Raw genomic sequence first — 21,769 nt, 5'->3', positions numbered from 1 at the left:
ATCTTGAAATTTAGAAATGGATTTAAAATGGGGGACAGTTCTTGAATGATCTGAGGTAGAGATATACTGGTTCTTGTTCAGGGCTATTTTGTAACAAATATTAGTAAGCATAAGATGCTCTCTTTTCTTTTTCAGGTTATTTTAAAAAATGAAACACTGTTGCCAGGTGTCAATATGTATAAAGACAAATTTCAACCAAATGTTCAATCTTTAGGCTCAACTAAGATGAAATATCTATCAAATCTTCTCCGAGCCCATTCCCCAGCTCCTAGCCAGGTAAAGCTGTTCCCCTTTAAACCTTGTTTAACACTTTTGCTTTGTATATTTCTAATGCTATTTTGTGTACATAGGAACATGTAATTTAGGGCTGTATGAAAGCTTATAGACATCATCTGAAGTCTCTCATTTTACACATAAGGAATCTGAAGTCCCCAGAAATAGGTACTCAAAGCCACACAGATAAGTAGGAGAATCAGGATCTAAATAGTACTTCAAATCTAGCATTCTTATCACTACACTACACTACCTCAACTATCATCCACTATAGCTATCTGTGTTTAAATTAGCCCTATTAAGTTATCAGTTCCATAATAAAAAAGATTGTCTTTTTGTTAAACTTTCTATCTCTCCTTGCCTCTAGGAAAGTAGGTATACAGTAGGTATTCCATATATAGTAGGTAATTCATAAATGCTTATTGACAGTGACTGAATAAAATCAACAAATGTCAGCATTTTATTCATTATACAATATAAGTCCCTGCAAATTTAAATGAGTATGGACTTCACTATTGAAGGGCAGAAAAAAGTATATCTGCTCGAAGTGCATATCATGCTGAAGGAGACCTGCTCTAGATTTATCCTCTACCTCTATTAGAAATTGGACTATTTTTACACTGGCTATTCTCCCTAAGCTACTCAACTGTACCAGGAATACTTATTTGACTTTCTCCAAAATACTTAAAAAATTTATAAGTGGTTAATCTGAGCAAGAGAAAGAGAGCAAAACATCTAATGCATTTTTATCTAAATTCCTACCCTGGGCCTGATATGAATAAAGGAGATAGGGGTTAGACCTCCCCAGGCACACATCCAGCTTTCTGCAAAGAAGACAGTCTTGATTTCCCCTGAGAGCTGCGTCTGGTTTCTATGGTGGTGAGATGTCCGCAACTCAAATGCCAGCAGACATGACAAATGCCTGAAGGGCTGTCTTGGACTGGAGCTGTGACAGGAACTTCTGCCTGCCCCCTCCTTCCTTTCCCACCCCACCCCTAAACTTAAACGTATCTCTTGATTGTATCTATATAGTGCCAAAAAAAAAAAATCAACCCATCACACAGATATTTTCAAATGTCTGGACAGATGTCATGTAGATTAATGAGAAATCGGCTGGCTTTGTTACTCATCTCCTAGACACACAGTATGATTGAGATCATGTGAAAGTTGGAATGTCTGTTCCTATGGAGTTAATCCTGATCCACTAAATAGATCACCCCAAAATCATAATAAGAAGGAGTTAGGTTTGTGGCTCTAGGTATGAGTATGGTGGTGCATGCACCAACACGTGTATATGCAAAGAGTAGGAAGAGAGAGAGAGAGAGTCAGAGAGACAGAGAGAGAGAGAGACAGAGACAGAGAGACAGAGAGACACACAGAGAGACAGAGACAGAGACAGAGACACACACACAGAGAGAACAAGACAGAGAGAGAGAGAGAACAAAACAGAGACAGAAAGAGATAGAAACAGAAAGAGAGCCCAAAGGAGAGAGAGCAAAAAAACCAGAGAGGCAAAGAAAGAAACAGAGAGACAGAGAGGCAGAGAAAGAAACAGAGAGACAGGGACAGAAACAGAAACAGAGAGAGAAAGAAACAGACAGACAGAGACAGAAAGAGATGGACAGAGAGACAGAAGAAGAAAGACAGGAGAGAGAAAAAAAGATAGTGAGAGGTAGAGAAAGAAATAGAGAGAGTAAGAGAGAGAGAGACAGAATGAGAGAGACACAGAGACAAATAGAAACAGAGAGACAGAGAAAGAGGAGCAGGAAGAGAAGAGACATTGAAAAAATGTGTTTGCCTCCTCTTAAGCTCTCTGTAAAATATATACATTACCAATGGGAGAAGAGGAGAGGAGAAAGAAGGAGGAGAAATAAGGGAGAGGGGGGAAGAGAAAAACTATATTTTGTGTGTGTGTGTGTGTGTGTGTGTGTGTATGTGTGTATGTGATGTGTGTGTGTACACACACTCATGTGTATATATAGTTATTCTGAATTTCAAATATGTAATTTGGGAATCCAAAGGTATCCTCATCTCCCCCATCTGAAAGCAGACGCCACAGGCTGTCAGTGACAGCTGTTGGGCTGCTCTCTCTTGCATATAAAGTAGGTGCTTCCAGTCCTTGGAGTGAGGTTCCTCATGGCCCTCCTGCCACCATGGACTGTTCCCCATCACTAAGCACGTAAGTTCACCCTGTCACTGGGTCCCTTCTCCTGAGGAAAGTGGTAACAGCCTGGTGAGGGGAGCCACTCTGACAGCTTATCTTCAGCAGCTTTCCTGCTCAACCAAGACCAGCAGGGAGTTTTAGCCTCTGAGTCAAAATGACAACATTTTGGGTTAGCAGGAGCACAGTGCTGGATGCCTCTTCAACTCAACCTGTCTTCTACCTTAGCAATCTCACATTTTAAGAGATACTTTTTGATTCTCAGGAGTAATTATTACAATATAATTATTTCCACTTAGGTTAGAACAAGAGAAAGTAACCTAATTGTTAAAGCAGGAAGAACTTATGTTAGAAGGTGGAAGTCACTGAATACAGAACTAATGGACAAAATAATTTGCATCATCAACTTTTTATCACATTAAATTGTCCCAGTTGGTATTTTTTCCAGCTGAATGGTATGTAAATACTAGCTATCTATATATTTCATATGGAGTTTGAGAGGAGGCAAAAACATTTGTTCATTTTTTTTTGTTTTATGTGTCAAGTTTAAAATAATATTTTTTAGTTTGAGCCAAGTTAAGTCTCATTGAAAGAATGACTTTCTGTAATCATAAAATCATGTTTATTATTTCTTCAAGAATGAAATTGTGGCAACTCTTTGCACATTTCTAGAAATTAGTCAGATGCATCATAAGAGATAGTTTCAGCATTTGTCCTCTATAGAGAGATGGGTACTAAGAATGCTGGTGTTCTGTTTTCTGGAAGGAAGCTAAGACATTTTGGTTTCTTATGTATAATGTAAGAAAAAAAGCCCTCATTCATGTGGATCATACAGAAGAGGAGTCAGTACTCATATAAGAGAAATATAGGATAAATTGCTTGAAGAATTGTTTTAAAATGTTTTAGTTATTCATAGTCTCTTTATTTAAAAGAATCACAGGAAAACATTACCTAGAGCTAAAAGATATCTCACAGATTAGTTCAGGAGTTTCCAAACTCAAATAGGAAAGGGATTACTAAACCATACATAAAGACCCCTTTATGGCCATATATTGACTTTGCCACATAATTAACATTATCTATTTTCTTGCATTTTTAATTATTTTAAAAATGTTTTAATTACATTCTAATTTGGTTTCAGCTATAGTAGGTAGTGCTGTTGATAGCAAGCAGCCCATAGGTTTGTATTTGACACCTCTGCTTTAGTTCAACTCCTCTTATTTACAGATAAGGAAATCCTGAGAATTTAAGTGACCTACCTATGGTAAAAAGGTAGTAAACAGGAATGAAAATTAGAATTTAGGTCTTCTGATTCTAAATCTGCTGAGTAGTCTTTCCAACTCTCCACTGGAATATTAATTTTGAAGAGATCTTGAGAAATCACTTCGTCTAATCTTTTATCTCATATTGGGCCATATTCTTTCCATGGGGACCATCTTTTCCATTAGAAAACTTATTACTTCATGAGTTAGTTCATGATATTTTTGAATTAGCCTAATTTTTAAAAATGTTATTCCACTAGTGGAATATTTTACTGAGTCTCTTCTCTGAAATCATAGAGAAGATGGTCCTACTGTCTTTCACATAACATTACATAATATTTTGCTTTAAAAAAGGATAACCCTATTTGGATGTTTCAAACTGGAAGTTTTATAGGCATCTCAAACCTCTATATTTCCAATATAGAACTCATTGTATAAAAACAAAACAAAATAAAGTAACACCAAAAAAAAACCTTTTCTTGAGGTAAGACAAGGTTCTAAAGGAAACTCATGATTGATAGGAACAATAGTTTATCTTTGAAAGGAAGCTGAAGAAGCCAAGAAAAAGCAGTCTTTGGTAAACAGAAAATCAGGAACTCAGAGTATAGGACCTTGACTGTCACAAAGGGAGTCAATGCCTTAAGTCCAGTAACTAAACTGCCTTCCTACCCACTTACTTAATCATCTCCAAGGCTAATCACTTGAACTTCATCCACTTCCCTCCTACCTTCTCTAAGACATTGCTCTGGCAATTATCTCTCTCACTCATGCAGTTTCTTCTTTACCACTACTTTCCCATCTGTTTGTAATCATACTCAGGTCTCTCCAGTCCATAACAATAAAAATAGTCTTCCCATCTCCTCTTCTGTTATATGTAGCTTCTTCTATCTTCCCCTTCACTGCCAAACTTCTGGAAAAGTTTGTTTATACCTGATGTCTCCACTTTCTCCCTGCCTACTCTCTTTAATTTCCCAAAATTGAGTTTATATTACCACCATTAATACTGGAACTGCTTTCTCTAACATCACTAATAATCTCCTAATCATCAGATTGAATGACTTTTTGTTTCCCAATCCAATCTATTTGACCTGAACTCTTTGCAGTTTGTGATACTGTGGATCATTCCTCATCATGGTAGATTCTTTCTCAATTCTTATATTCAGAAACATTCCATTCTTCTGGTTTGCTTCCTGTCTTTTTTGCTAGCCCTTCTATTTTCTACCCTGATTTCTTATACTCTGAGCCCTGAATTTGGGTGTTTACAAGATTCCAACATCAGAATTCTCATTTTTTTATCTCTAGTTTTCAATCTCATTTACTCCCATAGTTTCACTTAACGTATAACATGATTTCCAGATCTATATCCGCAGTTTTGACCTTTCCTTTGAGCTATAGAACAACATTTCTAACTACTGCAAGAACATCAAACTTTACTTGCATGTCACATTAAGTCAACATGCCCCAAACAATTATCCTTCTCTCTAACTCTGCTCTTATGCTCACTTCATTATTTCTGTCTATGGAATGACCATGCAGAGGAATCTGTCAGCCCCATCACCTCCAAAACCAATTACTGACCAACTATCAGCAGTGGGGCAGGCAAGCTAAACCAATGGAAACAGCAAGGAACCCTAAGGGAGAGACAGGTGGCAGTATGTTGGGTGAGTCAAATTGCTACTACCAGCCTTAAGGGGCACTATCCCTTAGTTTCAGGCAAAGACAGTCAAGGACCCTAAGCTCAAGAGAACTAAGAATTACAGATCTTCCCAGGCCACCAATCCTGCTTTCTGCCTGGTCCAGTGGCACTGTTATCTAGAGGGACAACCATTGTGGAAATGGGAACTGCCAATCTCTAGATGCTGAGGCCTCTGACTCCTCCTCCACAGCTAATAAAGATCTGGAAAAGAAAGTTCTTTCCAGCAAATTTCTTAGCACTATCAAATGATTCAACATCAGAAATAAATATGACTTTATTGATAGAATTGATATGAAAGAAGATTCATTACTATCTGCTTTGATGCTTTACCCTAAGGATCAGTCCATCTGATTTGAAGCTGAAATCTTTCTTACGTGTTGTCTGCCTCTATTAGAATATGAACTCTTTAAGAGCAGGGCCTATATTTGTAAAAAATACTTTAAAGTTTGTAAATTTATTTATTTATTATCTCATTTAATCCTCAGGAGAATGCTATTAGATAGGATCTATGATTATTCCCATTTTATAGATGAGGAAAATGAGGCACAGAAAGGTACATAACTTGTCTATAGAGTTACACAGTAACTCTAGGGAGTATCTAAGGTAGGATTTGAATTCAGCTCTTCTTAGTTCTATGTTTAATTTTCAATTCAAAATACCTTACCTCTCATTACAAAGTTATATAACAAAATACTCCAAAGAGAAAAATTTCTATACTAATTCACTGAAGTGGAAGGCATGAGAATATTTAACGCTGTTTTTAAATGAGTAAACATAATAAAAGAGAGGGGAAATTGTTATCCATGAGTCTTCTGAGAAGAAATCACCTAATGTGATGAGAAAGCATGGGAATTAAAGTCTTCCTATAGAAACACATGGAATAAAGGGTTAATAATTTATTGCTCATTGATATTAGTAGATTCTTTGTGGATTAGAGTACAGCATCAAAAAAAGTTTGATATAGTACTCAGAGAAGAGGACTTCAGAGTCAAGAAGACTGGGATTTGAATCACATCTTAGACATTTATCAGTAGCAATGTTATTAGGCAAGTCATTTAATCTCTTTATGCCTCAGTTTCCTCATCTTTTAAATGAGGGGCTTAGATTTAATGACTCTAAATTCATATGCAGCTTTAAATCTTTGGTTCTGTGACCACTGTATTAGATTTCCTAAATGTCTCTTCCAGTTTAGCAATCACTGAATCTAAATTCCCAAAATTCTTTTTTAGCCAATTGATTCAACTTCCTCCCATACTAAATTTTTCATTGCAGCATCTGACATTTCCCTTCTTTTCTCTTCTCCTTCATACCCTCTGATGTTTGTTGGTCAGACTGGGGTGGCCTTGAATAAACTCACGGAAGCTTGAATAATCTGAAATCTGGCTGCACTAAGAATCCAGGTGGAAGAGGGAACAGGAAGCAAAGGAATTAGGCAAGTATGAGTCTCTGCCAATAAGAGCAAGATCAGCTGCTATCCGAGGGAAAAGAAAGAAACCTTGTTTAATCAAGCCTCTGGGAGATTGTTTGGGTGTGGATGAGAAAGTGGAGCTGTTGGCCCTGATGGCAACAGAGAAGAGACAATGTCAGTTTGGCTGAAGAATGTCGTATTTTTTTCCCTGCTGAGAAACGTCATCAAGTGGCCTCCTTGGTCTTTATACATAAAAACCTACTCTGTCATCTGTATATTTTTAGTTAATTTATGCCCAAATAGATCTTTCTCTGGTTGCTGGAAAATGATGTTGGAGGGTGCAATTACCTTTCCCAGCAGTTCTCAGAAAGATTTTAGCTCTCTAAGAGCTCAAGGTTGGAAAGGCAAGAAAGACCAGACTGTGAATCTTTCTCCATTTGTAGGTATTCAAATCACATTTTCTATTACAAAGACCAAACTCGTTGTGTCATTCATTTTTGAAGAGCAGCTGATGCTGCAAGGGAAGCTTTGAAAAACATCCTATTTAGAAACAATTTTGTCTGCAGCCAAACTGTGTCTTTTTGTGCATTTTTCTCTCCTGCTATTCCTTTTCTGTTATTTGGCCCATTTGCATGACAAACGGGATCATAGTCTCCCCAAACTCACCAGTTCCCATCACTTATTTCCCACCTAGGGTTCTAATTCTCTCTGTGTTGCATCATGATCTTTAGTAAGATAGTAAATTACAATGTCACCAATGAGATTTCTTCTTCTGGGAAGAAATAACCAGCAGGGCCAGATGAAGTCTTGAAAGACAGAGATACTGTTTTCATGCAAATGTCTTATATACTAAGAACAGGGGAATAGCTTCACATTATAGTGACTTGGTAGAAATTCAGTACAGTGAGAAGTCATTTGTGAGAGAGAACTATTTAGGAAGAAACTCCTCATGTTTAATCAATCAATCAATCAATTAACTAATACTATTTATTCCTGAATTTAACTCTTTCAATTCAATTAAATACATCAGTCCCATTCAATTCAATAAACATTTATTAAATAGCTACTATAATCAGGGCTCTGAATCTACAAAGATTAAAAAGAAATCCTGATCTCAAGCAATTTATATTCTGGTTAAATTAGACCTCAATAAATGAGGTCAACCAAGTTAGAATAAAGCAATATAATGTGGATTTAGAAACATAGAAATGGATTTTAAACTATAAGCACTAGTGGGCAAGACTTCAGCTTGCTGTGTAATGCTTCATTCACTGCCAAGCCTATAAATGTTTGGTCCTAGTCATAGGTCTTAGTCCTAGTCATAACAATAATTGTCTTAATGAAAAATGCCGAATTTGTATGTTAGAATTCAAATAAAGACACTGATTTCATCTATCAGTATCAAACTCCATTTTCTTTAATGTACCCATTATGTCAATCTCAGTTGTCTCTTTTCTTCTCCCTTTCCCTTTCTAACCTTGTCCTCTTCCTCATTCCTTATCCTTATCTCCCTCTCCCCTGCCCTTACTCTCTCTCTTCCTCATTCCCCTCCTCTGTCTCTTTCTCTGCATCCTTTCCCCTTTCTATTTTCTCATTTTCTTTCTTTTTCTCCCTCTTCTCCCTTTTCCTATCCTTTTCTTCCCTTTTGAGCCATCTCTTTGTCTCTTCCTCCTTCCCTCCTTTCCCCTTCCCTCTACTCTCTCCTTTCTTTCTTCCCTTTTTTCTTCTCTCCTCTCCTTTTCTTTTTTATTCCATGTCTTCCCTTCCCCTCCTCATCCCTGCATCCCTCCTCTACTTTCCTTTCCCCCTCCCTTCCTGTCCCCTCTCTATCTTCTCCTTTCTTCTTTTTAGCCTTTCCTCCCCCCACCCCCGTTTTCTCCCCTACTCTCTTCTTTTCTCTCTTCCCCTCCCTCCCTTTCTCTCATTTCATATAGGTCTAAAGTAAAAGAACAATAATTATGCCTTCTATATAGCTCTAACAAGTCACTACAGAAATTTGCACCTTCAATATACTATAGCCTGTTTCTGCTCCTTTCCTGGTCACAGGATCATAAATTCATTCAGCCTTCTCCTTCTCCTTTAATGAACATAGATCAAGCACTGTACCACTTGCTTCCTCCCCCCCCCCCCCGCCCCCAAGCCCCTCATGTCCCATTTATCTAGTTCTGCAAAGGTCCATCTTTGTTGTATTTACTCTTATTATATAGTCATTAACATACACGAGCATATTCTCTGCCCTCATCTTTGGGTAAATTTTTCTTGGCCTAAGGTTCATATCTAGGTCTTTGTGGATTTGTTTCTTATTTAGACAATCTATTCAGGATTGAAATCCTCTTTTCAAAGTCTGGTTACAAACGGATTTACTTATTTTCCTGACTGACATGTCAAATATTCCTCTGACCCATTGTCATTTTTGGAAATGGGTATGTTTAGTCTGGAGAAGAGAAGACTGAGTAAGTGGAGTGAGAGACATCTTCAAACATATGAAAGACAGTGATGAAAAAGGAAATAGACTTGGCCTGACTGGTCCCAAGAAAACAGAACTTAGAGCACTAAGTGGAAAATGAAAAGAGGCAGATTTAGTTTAGATGTAAGAAAAAACTTTTCCCAAATTAGGAAGGTCAGAAACTGGAATGGAGCACCTCATGTGGCAGCAAAGTGGCAAATCAGATAGAGTACTTGATCTAGAATTAGAAGACCTGAATTCAAATGCTGATTTCTATTCTTATCTGTGTCATCATGGGCCAGTCATTTAATTTCTCAGTTTTCTCATTGTAAGATGAGGATAATAATAGTATATACCTCACAGAAGATGAAATGACACCTATAAATCCTTTTACAAACTTTAAAGTGTTATATAAAATCACTTCAAAGTACTATATTTATTTGTATAAATATTGTTTTACAAAAATAATATGGAAATGTTTTACATAATTGTACTACATAACTATATCAATTTGCTTACCATTTTAGGGAAGGGATGGGTAAAAAGGAAGGAAGAAAAATTTAGACCTCAACTTTTATTTTTGGACCTCAAATAAAAAAATGCTGAAAACTTGTCTTTACAATTAATGGGAAAAAATGCTTTTTTTTTTTTTTTTTTTTTTTTTTTAAAGAGTAAGGCTCACTACTAACACTCCCTAAGAAGTATAATACAACTTTCAACAAAAAAAAATTTGACTTTGAGTCCCAATTCTAATTTTTATTAGTTATGTAACTGTAAGGAAATTATGTGACCTCTGTAAGAATTAATTTCTTCATTTGTAAAATGAGGGTAGTGATACATGCAGTTGTGAATAGAATTCTTTGTTTGTAAACTTGGATATTATATGTGTAACCTTTTTTTAATGAAATTTCATTATCTCTCTCTTCTTAAGCTATATAGAATATTTTCTATTAGGGTTTTTGGAATTGGGGGAAAGACTCTTCTTCAGGGTCCTATGCCTTTCTATTCCTTAATTACTTTGCTTTAATAGCATATGGACGTTTTAATCCACTTCTGACAACTCACTTTAATATGTATTTTAAGTGTATTTATTAGATTTTTAATTGAATAGCAACATTTTTACGCTTCTATCAATATCAACTATTCATACCTTCTTTCCTCCCTTAAAAGTCATTTAAAAATAATTAGTTACATTAAGTATCTCTGCTCTTCTGGCCTCCTGAACTCCAATCTTATTTTGATGCTGCCTCACTAGCTGAACAACCTTGGGTAGTTATAACCAAGTCACTTAACCATTCTGTTTTACTTCTTTCACCCGCCAATAAGGATAATAATACTTAATTTTCTCAGAGGGGTGTTATGAGGATCAATTAGCTAATGTTGGCAAAGTACTAATGCTGGAAAGTGCTATTCATATCACTTGTTATCCGGCCTGCTTTCATCTGCTATTGCCCATTCTCCCCATCCGTACTGGGATAGCAGCAAAAAAGGAAGAACTCCATCTGTAAACCTTTATTCACCCCTTCCTCTGAGGTATCAACAAAGGAAAAAAGGAAGGACAAAGGGTGACTTTTAAATAAATAGGATGGGGAATATAAATAAATTAAATAAATATTTTAAAATAAATTAAATAAATAGGACAGGGAATGTTCCTGGTGAGTCTTCAGATAATAAAATCACCAATAATTTTTCACATTTATATAGGTTTCTATAGTTTGCAAAGTATTTCCTCTATAGCTCTGCTTTCATTCCCATTTTACAGATAAAAACCCCGAGACTCAGAGTAGCTAAAGTGATTTACCCAATGACAGAGCTATGAAATAAATCCAGGACTTCCAGACTCAGTCACTGAAAAAGGTCTTGTTTTCAACAGCATGGTAACTACACTACTTGTATTTTATGTTTACACAATATAAACACAATTTGCCTGATTTGTCAATGTGTAATCTAGCTAATTGCCCTTTGGAACATAATCATTGAAACTAGAACTTTAGATTCCAAAATTAATTTTTAGCTACTTCATGTATTTGGGGCATTCTTATTGATTTGAAGGCACTTGACTATAAACAGAATGACAATTATAATTTTTTAAAATACTGGCGTAACCATTAATTAATGTGTTTTTATACAACTGAAATCCTCATTCAAAGGTTCATTGTAGGATTCAAGTGATTTTTATATTCCTAACAAAAGGTGAACAATTTTTATCAGAAGGTTGTCCACTGGATGATGAAATCCTTTGAACAGAGCAACTCATGAAACCTGGAACCATTTCATCTCCACCTCTGTGTTCAGCCCCACCCCAGATTTGGAAGACCAATCCTATCCTTAGATAGAGAAACTAAAAGAAGTTTCCTGACTCTTTAGCTTTACATTCATTTCTAGCCATTCTTATGGTTGGTTCTATCTTGATCTGTGTACCCCTTTTTTTCCCATGACCAAATCTCATTCTGGTATCCTAGTGCTCAGTAGAACTAAATTTTCTGTCTATAAACATTAGTTTTCTCATTTCTTGATTCCCATTTTCTAATGCTCAAATCTTGCCTATCCATGTTTCTGTTGATTATTTTCTTGAAACTTTGATCACTGATTCTATTCTTTCTTGGTTAGACCTTCTGACCCTTGAACTTGGCTAGAATCTTGGGCTAATGGTTATGGGCTAATTTGTTTCCCACTTGTTCTGTTCCCTCCTTATTGAAGTCCTCTCATCTCTCATTTAAGCAAATCTGGTTTTTAAAAAAACAGATTTTTAAAAAAATTACAAATATGTTAATGCTAGAAATTAACACGTCTTTTTTTTTTAAATTGTTGACAAACGTGTTAGAATAATCACTAAACTTCTAGTAGAATTCCTGATTCATAGAACAAAATAAAACATGATATGGAAGGAAGATTCTCTACCTCAGGGGCTTCACAGAAAGAGATTTGCCGTGTTAGGAGAGATCAATGTTATTTGCCCTCCAGAGTACAAAATCTGAAAATGAAATGTTGCAAAGGCCTGTATGAACTTGAGAAAAGTAAGGTTAATCAAGGGAATATTTTTTTTCTTTTTTTTTGGGGGGGGGGGAGAGTAGGGGAACAGGAGGAGAAAACTTTTATTAGTCTATAGCACTAGGAAAATGTATATATCATAATCAGTCTTTCAGAGGATGCTTGAATGAAAGACGCCACTTTCAACTTTTCTTTAAATTCAAAACAGCGTCTCTCTTTGGTATAATTAAGACCATATTGGGAATCTCTAAAGGCCAAGTACTCACCTTTTCCCCAACAGTCAAATTTGGTGATGCTATAACTCACTAAAGAGGTCAATTTTGAGGATGCTGGGTCCCTAATATCTCTATTCCTCCTCCATTTAACATTTAGATTAATTAATCTATTCAGAAAAAGGAACTTGGACTGGGGGAGGCTTATGCCTGTAATCTCTGCTACTGGGAAGCTGAAGCTAATGAGTTTGGGAGTCCAGAGCTTCAGTGTATTAAGGCTCTCAGATATATGCACTGAGTCTTTCATCAAGAAAGTCAGACCTTTGGGAAATGGGAGCTACTGAGCTGCCCAGCAAGAAGCAAATTGGCCCAGACTGGAAAGACAGAATATCAAAAGTTCCTAAAATGGGCAGTGGAATTGGACCATTAAGTAGCTATTGCATTTAAAAAAACAAAGTATTCTTTTAAAAAATTAAGAATTAGGAAATATTTGGGGACAGCTAGGTGGGCCAGTGAATAGAATACCAAGCCTGGAGTCAATAAGATTTTTCTTTCTGAGTTCAGATTTGGCGTCTGCCCCTTAATAGCTTTGTGACCCCTGGCAAGTCCCTTAATGGTGTTTGCCTCAGTTTTCTCTTCTGTAAAATTAACTGCAGAAGGAAATGATAAATCACTCCTAATATCTTTGCTCAGAAAATCCCAAATACGGTTATGAAGAGTTGGACATGATTGAAAAATGAAGACATATAAGGAAATATTATAAGAAATAGCCAAGTATAATATATTAGATCACTGTGGGAGAAATTTGAATTCAGTAAGTAAAAAAAAAAACAAATTTAGATATGATTTGTGGAAAATTCAGGATTAAGTCTTTTCTCTAGATAATATTCATGTCTATACTTGAAGTGTCACACTGGGAAAAAAGTCCTTCTTTAGAACCTTGTTAGATTACTCAAATTCAAGCAATCACATGAGTTTGATGCTATGTAGATACACTCTTTAATATTATTTGAAAAATTGATGAACCAGAGTCCTTTCAATTTGGGATTATTTAAAAATAGGGGACACAGTTTGATACAACTATAAAATCCTTTGGAGGCAGAGGCTATCTTATTCTTTTATGCTTTCTAACAGTACCCAACTCTGTGTTTTGCACACAACAGGTACTTGACAAATGGTTGTTATCCATGCTGGAAGAAGACAAAAATGACATCACTATGTTAGGCCCAAGGCACAATGCTCAAACCAGTATGAACTTGGAAGGCTCTGTCACAGGGTAGGCAAACACAGTTCATATTAACATCTGGAATGGATTTGTCTCTACATTTTGCTATCTCATTTTTCTTTTTAGCTGGTATAATTGTAATAAATGGTTATCTTGAACTTTTCTTTACAAAATGAATTAAATAAAGGGTTATAAGTGACACTTCTGTTACCTCAAGCTCATTATATATAAAATTGAGTTTGTTAACTTTTCCCCTGACTCAGTTCTTCCTTTGAAATCACTGTGTCCTTGTTTTGAAACTCTCTATTTAATTTTTCCTTCATCCTCATTCTCTAATGAGTTCTGCTTGTAGTTCTGCTTCTAACCTGATAGTCATTCAACAGAACCTGTTCTCACCAAAGTAAGCAATGATCATCTAATTGTCAAACCTAATGGCCTTTTCTTAATCCCTTTTTCTCCACTTCTCTGCCATCTTTCACACTGTTGATTGTTCTTTTCTTGCTATCTTGTTTTCCTAGGTTTTCATGACACTGACAATTCTTATTTCTCCTCTTATCTGTCTAATACTCCTTCTGACTCTCTTTTGCTGCATCTTCACCTAAATCACACCTGGTAGCCATAGATATCCTCCAAGTTTCTGGCCTAGGCCCTCTTTTCTTTTTTCTTTATAGTTTCTCTATTGATCTTATAAACCCCACAGATTCAATTTTCATCTCTATGTAGACTATTCTCAGATTTATTCAGCCCTCTCTCCTGGCCTCGAGTCTTGAATATCTTACAGCTAATTGGATATCTCAAATTGGATGTCCTATAGCAAAATTTCTTGATTGTGACTTGTAACCCCATATGTAGGGTTTGCGAAATTATGATTTATTATCAGTAAATGTTTGCCTATTTTACATACATACATATTTATATATTGAAACCACATAAAAATTTCTCAGGTGAAAAAGGGTCATGATTGAAAAAAAAGTGTCTTTCAATTAGTTTGTGTCTGGAATTCTCTCCCTCCTCATTGCTCCCTGATTTTCCCAGCTTCTTTCAAGGCTCAAGTCAAGATGTGACTTTCTGCAAAAGCCTTTCCTAGTCACCCTCATAGTCATTTATTCCCTGTGAGACAACTTCCAAACTATTCTCTTGATATTTTGTATGTACAAAGCTATTTATGTTTTCTCTCCTCTACTAGAATGTGAGTTCCTTAAGGACAGAGACTCTTTCTTTCTTTATTTACAAATTCAGCACTTGGCCCTAATGCTTAGCATATAGTGAGATCTTAATAGATGCTTGCTCACTTAATTGTCACTAATTCTTATTAGTTCACCTTTGCACCATGTATTATATCTCCCACTTTACTGCCAACTGGATTAGGCATCCTCCTATTATCACCTGTTTAAGCTATTGAAGTTGCTTTCTTCTCTACATTAATATTTAAAATTGACACAGTGCTTTAAGGTTTGCAAAGCCCTTCCTCTGTGTAATCTCATTTGATTCTTACAATAACCCTATGAGAAAAGCACTAAAATAGGAGATGAAAAAAAAAAGAGTTCTAGAGAGGTTAAATAAATTCCTGAGGATCATGGCGCTAGTATGTGGCTGAAACAGAATTTGAATACAGGTTTCTCTGACTGCAAATCCTTCTTCTAAACTGTTGATCCTCTCTTAATCCTAGAATCATCTCCCTCCCCGTTTCTGACTGCTGAATTCCTACATCTACTGATTCACCACTATTTCTAGAAGGCTTCCATAATCTTCCTTGAAAATGAAGGTGATCACCCTTAGACCTCATCTCAAAGACCCCCTTTGTCCTGAACCTTCTTAATACTCTTATCAAGCTATATTATATTATTGTTGTTGTTTAGTTGTTCATACATGTCTGATTTTTTGTGAGCCCTTCATGGAATTTTGTTGGGAAAGGTACTGGAGAGGTTATTACCATTTCCTTTCCCAATGAATTAAGGCAAATATTAATGCATTGTAGTAATTATATCACATCATTTCATATCATAACAAATCATATCATATATCATATATCCATTACTTAGTGTGTTAAAAGTGAATCTTCTGGTTCCTTGACTACCACCTCCCCTTCTAATCAGCAAGTATTATCAGGAAGTAAGATTGCAAAGAGGGATCTGGAAAAAGCATATAAACTGTCCCCCAAATCAAATGAGAATAATTTATAAATTGTATCTTCTATTAGCTAAAATTCAGATTCTGGTCATATATGCTGAATCAGGAGAAACCATCTAGGTACTTCTTGTTAAGCTTTCTTGTTCTATGCCATGTAAATTTCAGACTAAGTCTGAAATAGCATGCCATGTTTTCATTTTTTCTTCTTCCTAGCAACTTGGGGGTTCAGGTAGACATCTAAGAAGTCCAACTGCTTTCTTCCATTTTCTGAGCTTTGAAGATGTTTTCAACTTTCTCTACAATCCCAGACCAGGAGAATATCAAAAAAGTGCTGATAACTTTGGGATGGTATCTTTGAAATTTCACTGATAACTTTTAAGATGATTTGGATGTTATTGAAGTAACCCTAAAGTTACACAGATAGGACTTGGTTTATTTCTAAAAGAAAAAAAAACCCTATAAAAATGAGTGCTCAAACTCCTCCCCTCCCCCCCAACAATCTTCCATCTCCCTCAAGGAGGGAGGGAGCTCACTTCTTGGGCTACATAATGCCCAGTGCTCCCAATGCTAATCCATGGTTAAATGAGTGATACTCTGTTTTACTTCCTTCCCTACCCTGCCTCATTTCCTTCATCTTTCTATTATGTCCCCATCTCCTGTCTGTACCATTTTTTGCTAGTTGCCTCTTTGGATTTTTGCCTGGAAACCTTCTGGGTTTAATTAAAGTGTGTTTGCCATCTTATTGCCCATTGCCAATCATTGTCTTTCTCACTGAAAATCCAAAGAACCAGGTTTACCTGCCTCCATTTCATAATTTCACCAATTAATTATCAACTTACCTGGCATATTAGGCAGAGGTTGAAGTCACAAGGAATGAAGTTCAAATCCTATCCTTGCTAATTTGTTTGCTATGTGACTTTAGAGAAGTCACTTAATTTCCATATGCCCCAGACTACTCTTTAGGATTATCTACCATGTTCACAATGTGATATTTGAATTGGAAACTTCAATGATGTCTACCAATGAAGCCTACACTGGGAGTTCCTTGTGTTGATGAATAGAGATTTTTTGTGTATTTGTATACATTTATTTGTGTTTCTAGCCTATGCTCACACTAAATTAGCTGTGGATTTGGAATGTTAGCAGGGACTTCCTGGAGATGAAAACATCTTCAAGACTCAGAAAATGGAAGGAAGCAGTTGGACTTCTTAGATGTCTACCTGAAAAGTGCTCTAACTTGCTAGGGAGGAGAAAAAATGAAAACATGGCATGCTAGGTCAGAAAAGTTTTCCACCTAGACACAAAAAAATCCCCCTTTCCTGTAAGTCAAGCCACTAGCAGGGTAGAATGTCTTATACCCATAAGCACACTAAGATACTACTTATAACTTACATACCCCTTTTTTTCCTTTTATCAAATGCCCAGATGGGCATGTATTCTCTAAGTGAACCATATTAGTTGTATTCTACTGGATATTTTCGCTGAAAATCTTCTCTGTTTCTCCCCTTCTTGCTTTCTCACAGGGAAAGGGCTTACTTGAATGCTTTTGTGGGAGGATTAAAATGAAATCTTCAACTCAAAAAATCCTTCCCACATATTCCCCCTGCAGCTAAAGGAGTTGACTAGTGAATATTATTGGGACAGCCTTTGATCAGCTATTCTCCTGCCCTCCTATATTATCTCTCTTCCCCTCCCTACTTTCCCCTCCTCTCTCCCCTTCCTTCTGTCTCAATTTGCATCTACCCTTCTTTCCATCTCTCTAACTCTCCTCCCCACAGTTCTGAGCAGCTGCATTTTATTAAAAAAAATTCTCTACTATCAAGTTTTCTGAATTATTTTTTCCCAGGAGAACTTTAATATGTCCTTGCTTAGATACTGATGTATTCAGGTTCCTTGGGTCTGTTTAGAAAATAATTATCATCTTTATTTACTCACATAAGGGATCTAGGCTCCTTTTAATGGAGAAACATGTCAGGAGATAAAGACTTTCTAGCCTTAAAATACTTTGCTCTCTTGATCTCTTTTGCACTGGGAGAAAGTCCTGTATCCATATAATGGGTCCCATTGGCAACATGCTCTGTTGCCTTTTGAACCACATTGGTCCAACATATATCGAAAGGAATCCCAACAATGTATGTGTAAGAGGGCTTTAATGCGCACCCAGATCACCTAGGATGCAGGCATTTACCTCAGAGATGCCAATGATCTACTACTTTTTTTTCCTGAGGCAATTGGGATTAAGTGACTTGCTGCCCAGGGTCACACATCCAGGAAGTGTTAAGTGTCTGAGGTCAAATTTGAACTCAGGTCCTCCTGATCTCAGGGACTGGTGCTCTATCCACTGCACCACTTAGCTGCCCCCAATGACCTACTTCTAAAAGAAATATTCTATGTCTCCTTACCCTGTAGGTGGGAGTTATCTCTTTCTAATGGCTGTGGAGCTTAAACTGACTGTTATATGCTTAAATCAAATAAGTACAATTGTTCCCTTTGGGTTTTTTTGTTTGTTTGTTTGTTTGTTTTTTTTTTTTTTTTTTTTTTTTGTGAAGATCTTGTTAACCCACAGAACAGGGCACTAGATACTAAGCTGGATGAGAGAAAGTACCCTTTCCCCCTTAGACTCTGTAGCCCAAGAAGTGAGCTATGGATTTTGGTCTTGTTTTGTCTGTCCCCTCGAGTTCTAGGTGTGGAGAGAAGAGTCCTGAGACCCTAGAGTTTGAAGCATGGTAGTTTTGGAGTCAGTAATCCAGGCTGGATACTGCTCAGCAGAAAAGTCTTGAGAAACCAGAGTTTTGGAATGACAGTCCAGGGAGGACTTTGGGCTTAGACCTTTGTGGGAATAGAGTTATATAGGAACTAAGATAAACTATGAATCTTAGCTTCTTACCCAGAGTTAGAAGTAGTTCATAAAGGAATTATACTCCTGTTATACTGGGAGAAATATTTATATGTTCACTCTTTTTAGACCTTTGAAATAAATATTCCTTTATAAAACTATTTTGAATGTTAACTTGATTTTGGGACTGGGTACTTAGATGCTTTAAATTTGGGGTCACAATTGGTTTGGGCTTAAGGCAATGACATGTTAGCCACTCCTCCCCTAAAATTCCCTGAGTTTACAGGAAAATTATGGGAGGAGGGGAGCTATCTTATATATCTACCTGTGGTGTAGATAGGAGAGATCAGAGTAGTCTCTGTCACCCATGTCACCCAGTATACTACTCTAAAGCCAAGAATTTAATTTTAGTTATTATTGTTGCTGGTCAGTCATGTCTGATTCTTTGTGACTTCATTTTTAGGGCTTTCTTGGCAAATATATTGAAGTCATTTGTCATTTTCTTCTTACAGATGAGGAAACTGAGGCAAATAGTGTAAAGTCACTTGTCCAAGGTCACACCACTGTAAGATCAGATTTGAACTCTGGAAACCTTCCAGATTCTAGGTCTGTCACTCTATTTGCTATGCCACCTGACAGCCACCTTTAGAGGTGCCAAATAGGGTTTAAATTATAGCAAGGAGAAGGATGTAATTGAATTTAAAGAAAAAAAGAAAGTTATACCAAAAACTAGAAAAAAATGGAGGAAATATGAAAACTTAGAATCTTAAGACCTGGTAGTAGTTTCAGGTCCATGTTAAAGTCTTCAGGGAAAAATCCCATTCTTTCAAAATTAGATGAAATTCTATTTTTCAAGTAGTCATTTAATATAAAAGAAATAAATTGATATTGGCATAATGGAAAGAATAATGGAATCTGGTAGCAGCAGACATAGGTTCAAAACTTAGCTCTTCAGACATTTGCTATTTGTGTGATTGTGAGGAAATCACTTACTTTCAGTCCTTGTTTACACGTCTATTAAATAAGGATTTAGGAGAAGAGAGAAGGGTGTTCTACAAGTTCCCTTCAATTCTAAATCTGTGGTTCTGATTTCTTTTTCAGACTTGACTAAAACCTCCTAAACTACAGTTTGAGTCTAGTAGATAAGGAAATGAAAAACTACTCCAGTATCTTTGCCAAAAAAAACCTCAAATGGAATCACAGAGAATTACAACAGCAAAAAGATAAGATTAGAAGAAGAGGTGGAGGTGAGATTGTGGAGTGTTTTGTATGCCAAGCTTGTGATTCTCATTTCCTTCTCCAGTTCATTTTACAAATAGGGAAACTGAGTAAAATAAGAAACTGATTTATCCAGGGCCACACAAATATTGTGTCAAATTTGAACTCAGGAAGATGAATTTTCCAGATTCTCTGCTAAGTGCTTTATCCAGTGCAGCAGTTAACTAGTTGGATTGGATGTTCTCTAAAGTCCTTTTCTGCTCTAAATGCTAATTCCATTCTTTTCTTAAACACACACACACACACACACACACACACACACATACACATTCTGATTTTAGTCCTGCCTAAATGGCCCTTACCTTTCCATTTCTCCTCTTCTTAATAATTTTGATGCTAATCCCTTACATTAACTTAATGCTGCTTAAACCAAAACTAAATGTGGTTTAAAATTACTTTAAATATATTATCTCATGGCCTCTGAGGAAGATAATATAAACATTATTATTCTATTGTACAGACAAAGAAACCAAGGTTTTTGAAGAGAAAGTCTTTTTGTCTCAGAGAATCCACTGTTAAATTTTCAGTGTGAGCATTTATACTTCTAAAATCAGCAAACCTGTACATCAGGGAAAATGTTTGGTTAATTTTCTTGACTTAAGAAAGTGACGGTGAAAATTTTAATGGCTTAAGAATGCCATACTTCCAGCATATCCTGGTTCATGTTTCGTATCTCTGTTTCTCCTCTTCCCTGCTCCTCTCAATAAATGTTTGTTGCTTGGTTAATTACTGGCTTAGTCTTCAGTGGAAAAAGAAAAAAAAAAGGTAGTTGCTATCCTGTGCTAAAAAAAAAAAAGAGCCTTCTTACACTTCAAGCTCATCATTCAGTAGCCTGTTAGCTATTTCTTCTTAAGCTCAATATAACCTTACATTATGGGTCTTATTTTATAACCCTTCATTCACCCTTGAGACTAATCACTAAAGCTTTTCCAAAGTTATCAATGTACTTTCTTGGTTGTGGAGCTTAGAGCTAGATAGAGAAACCCTCCAAATAAAGACCTTTGCTAGTATAATGGAAGGATTACCTCCTGATTCTATATGCTGTATTGTTGTGTTCCTAATAATATGTATAATGTTGATATACTTCTAATCCCTTGGTCACTTTCTGGTCTGCTCATATAAAGTCAGTTTTTCTTCATCCTGTTCTTGGTATTTGTTACATTTAATGCTATCGAACTCACTGTCCATTCCTGACAATTTGGACAATTTACTCAGAATATTTCAAATGATTAAAATGCTACTTGCCTTTAGCAAGATTTCTCTTAGGCTGTGGCTACATGAGCTAGTGTAATTTATTGGATCTTATTACAGAGATGCAGCATGTATTAGTCAGGGGAGCTGGGTGATACCAGAGTGTGAATCAGGAATTCATCTCTATGAGTTCAAAATCTGGACTCAGCTATTTAATAGCTGAGTGATCTTGAGCAAGTCACTCAACTCTGCCTCCATTTTCCTAAAAAATAATTGAACAATAAAAATACCTTAGTGGATAGAGAACTGGCCTTCAAGCTAGGAAGATCTGACTCTGATACACACTAGCTGTGTTATACTGGGATATCTAACTTCTCAGTGCTCTACAATTTGAGATTGTAAAACTTGGAGAAATTTCCAACCTGAAATTTTAGAAGAGCTTTACTAGTGCCCTACCCTAGAGGTGTCAAACATGCTGTGCTCAGCAGTCTCACTGAGTACTTCCTGTACACAATTAAAATGTAATTGGGGAATATTTTACATAATAAATAAAGATACAATAGAATATAAATGATGTTAATATGCTGTTTTCTAAGCTAATATGCTACCTGCAAAGTTTAGTGGCCTATAATTCTATCTGAGTTTGATACCATTGTCCTA

The 21,769-nt window shown here is 36.3% G+C and overlaps 1 protein-coding gene across 5 annotated transcripts in view; it reads right to left on the bottom strand.

Moving 5' to 3' along the window:
* EPHB1 (EPH receptor B1) overlaps window positions 1–21,769 on the bottom strand; it is a 705,608-nt gene that overhangs the window by 23,855 nt on the left and 659,984 nt on the right. The gene's annotated exons all lie outside the window — the stretch shown is intronic.

The sequence above is a fragment of the Sarcophilus harrisii genome, chromosome 3 (genome assembly GCF_902635505.1).
Source record: "Sarcophilus harrisii chromosome 3, mSarHar1.11, whole genome shotgun sequence".
NCBI classification, from domain to species: domain Eukaryota; kingdom Metazoa; phylum Chordata; class Mammalia; order Dasyuromorphia; family Dasyuridae; genus Sarcophilus; species Sarcophilus harrisii.
Note: the sequence above shows the minus strand (reverse complement) of the source record. Positions and strands in the feature narration are given on the sequence as shown.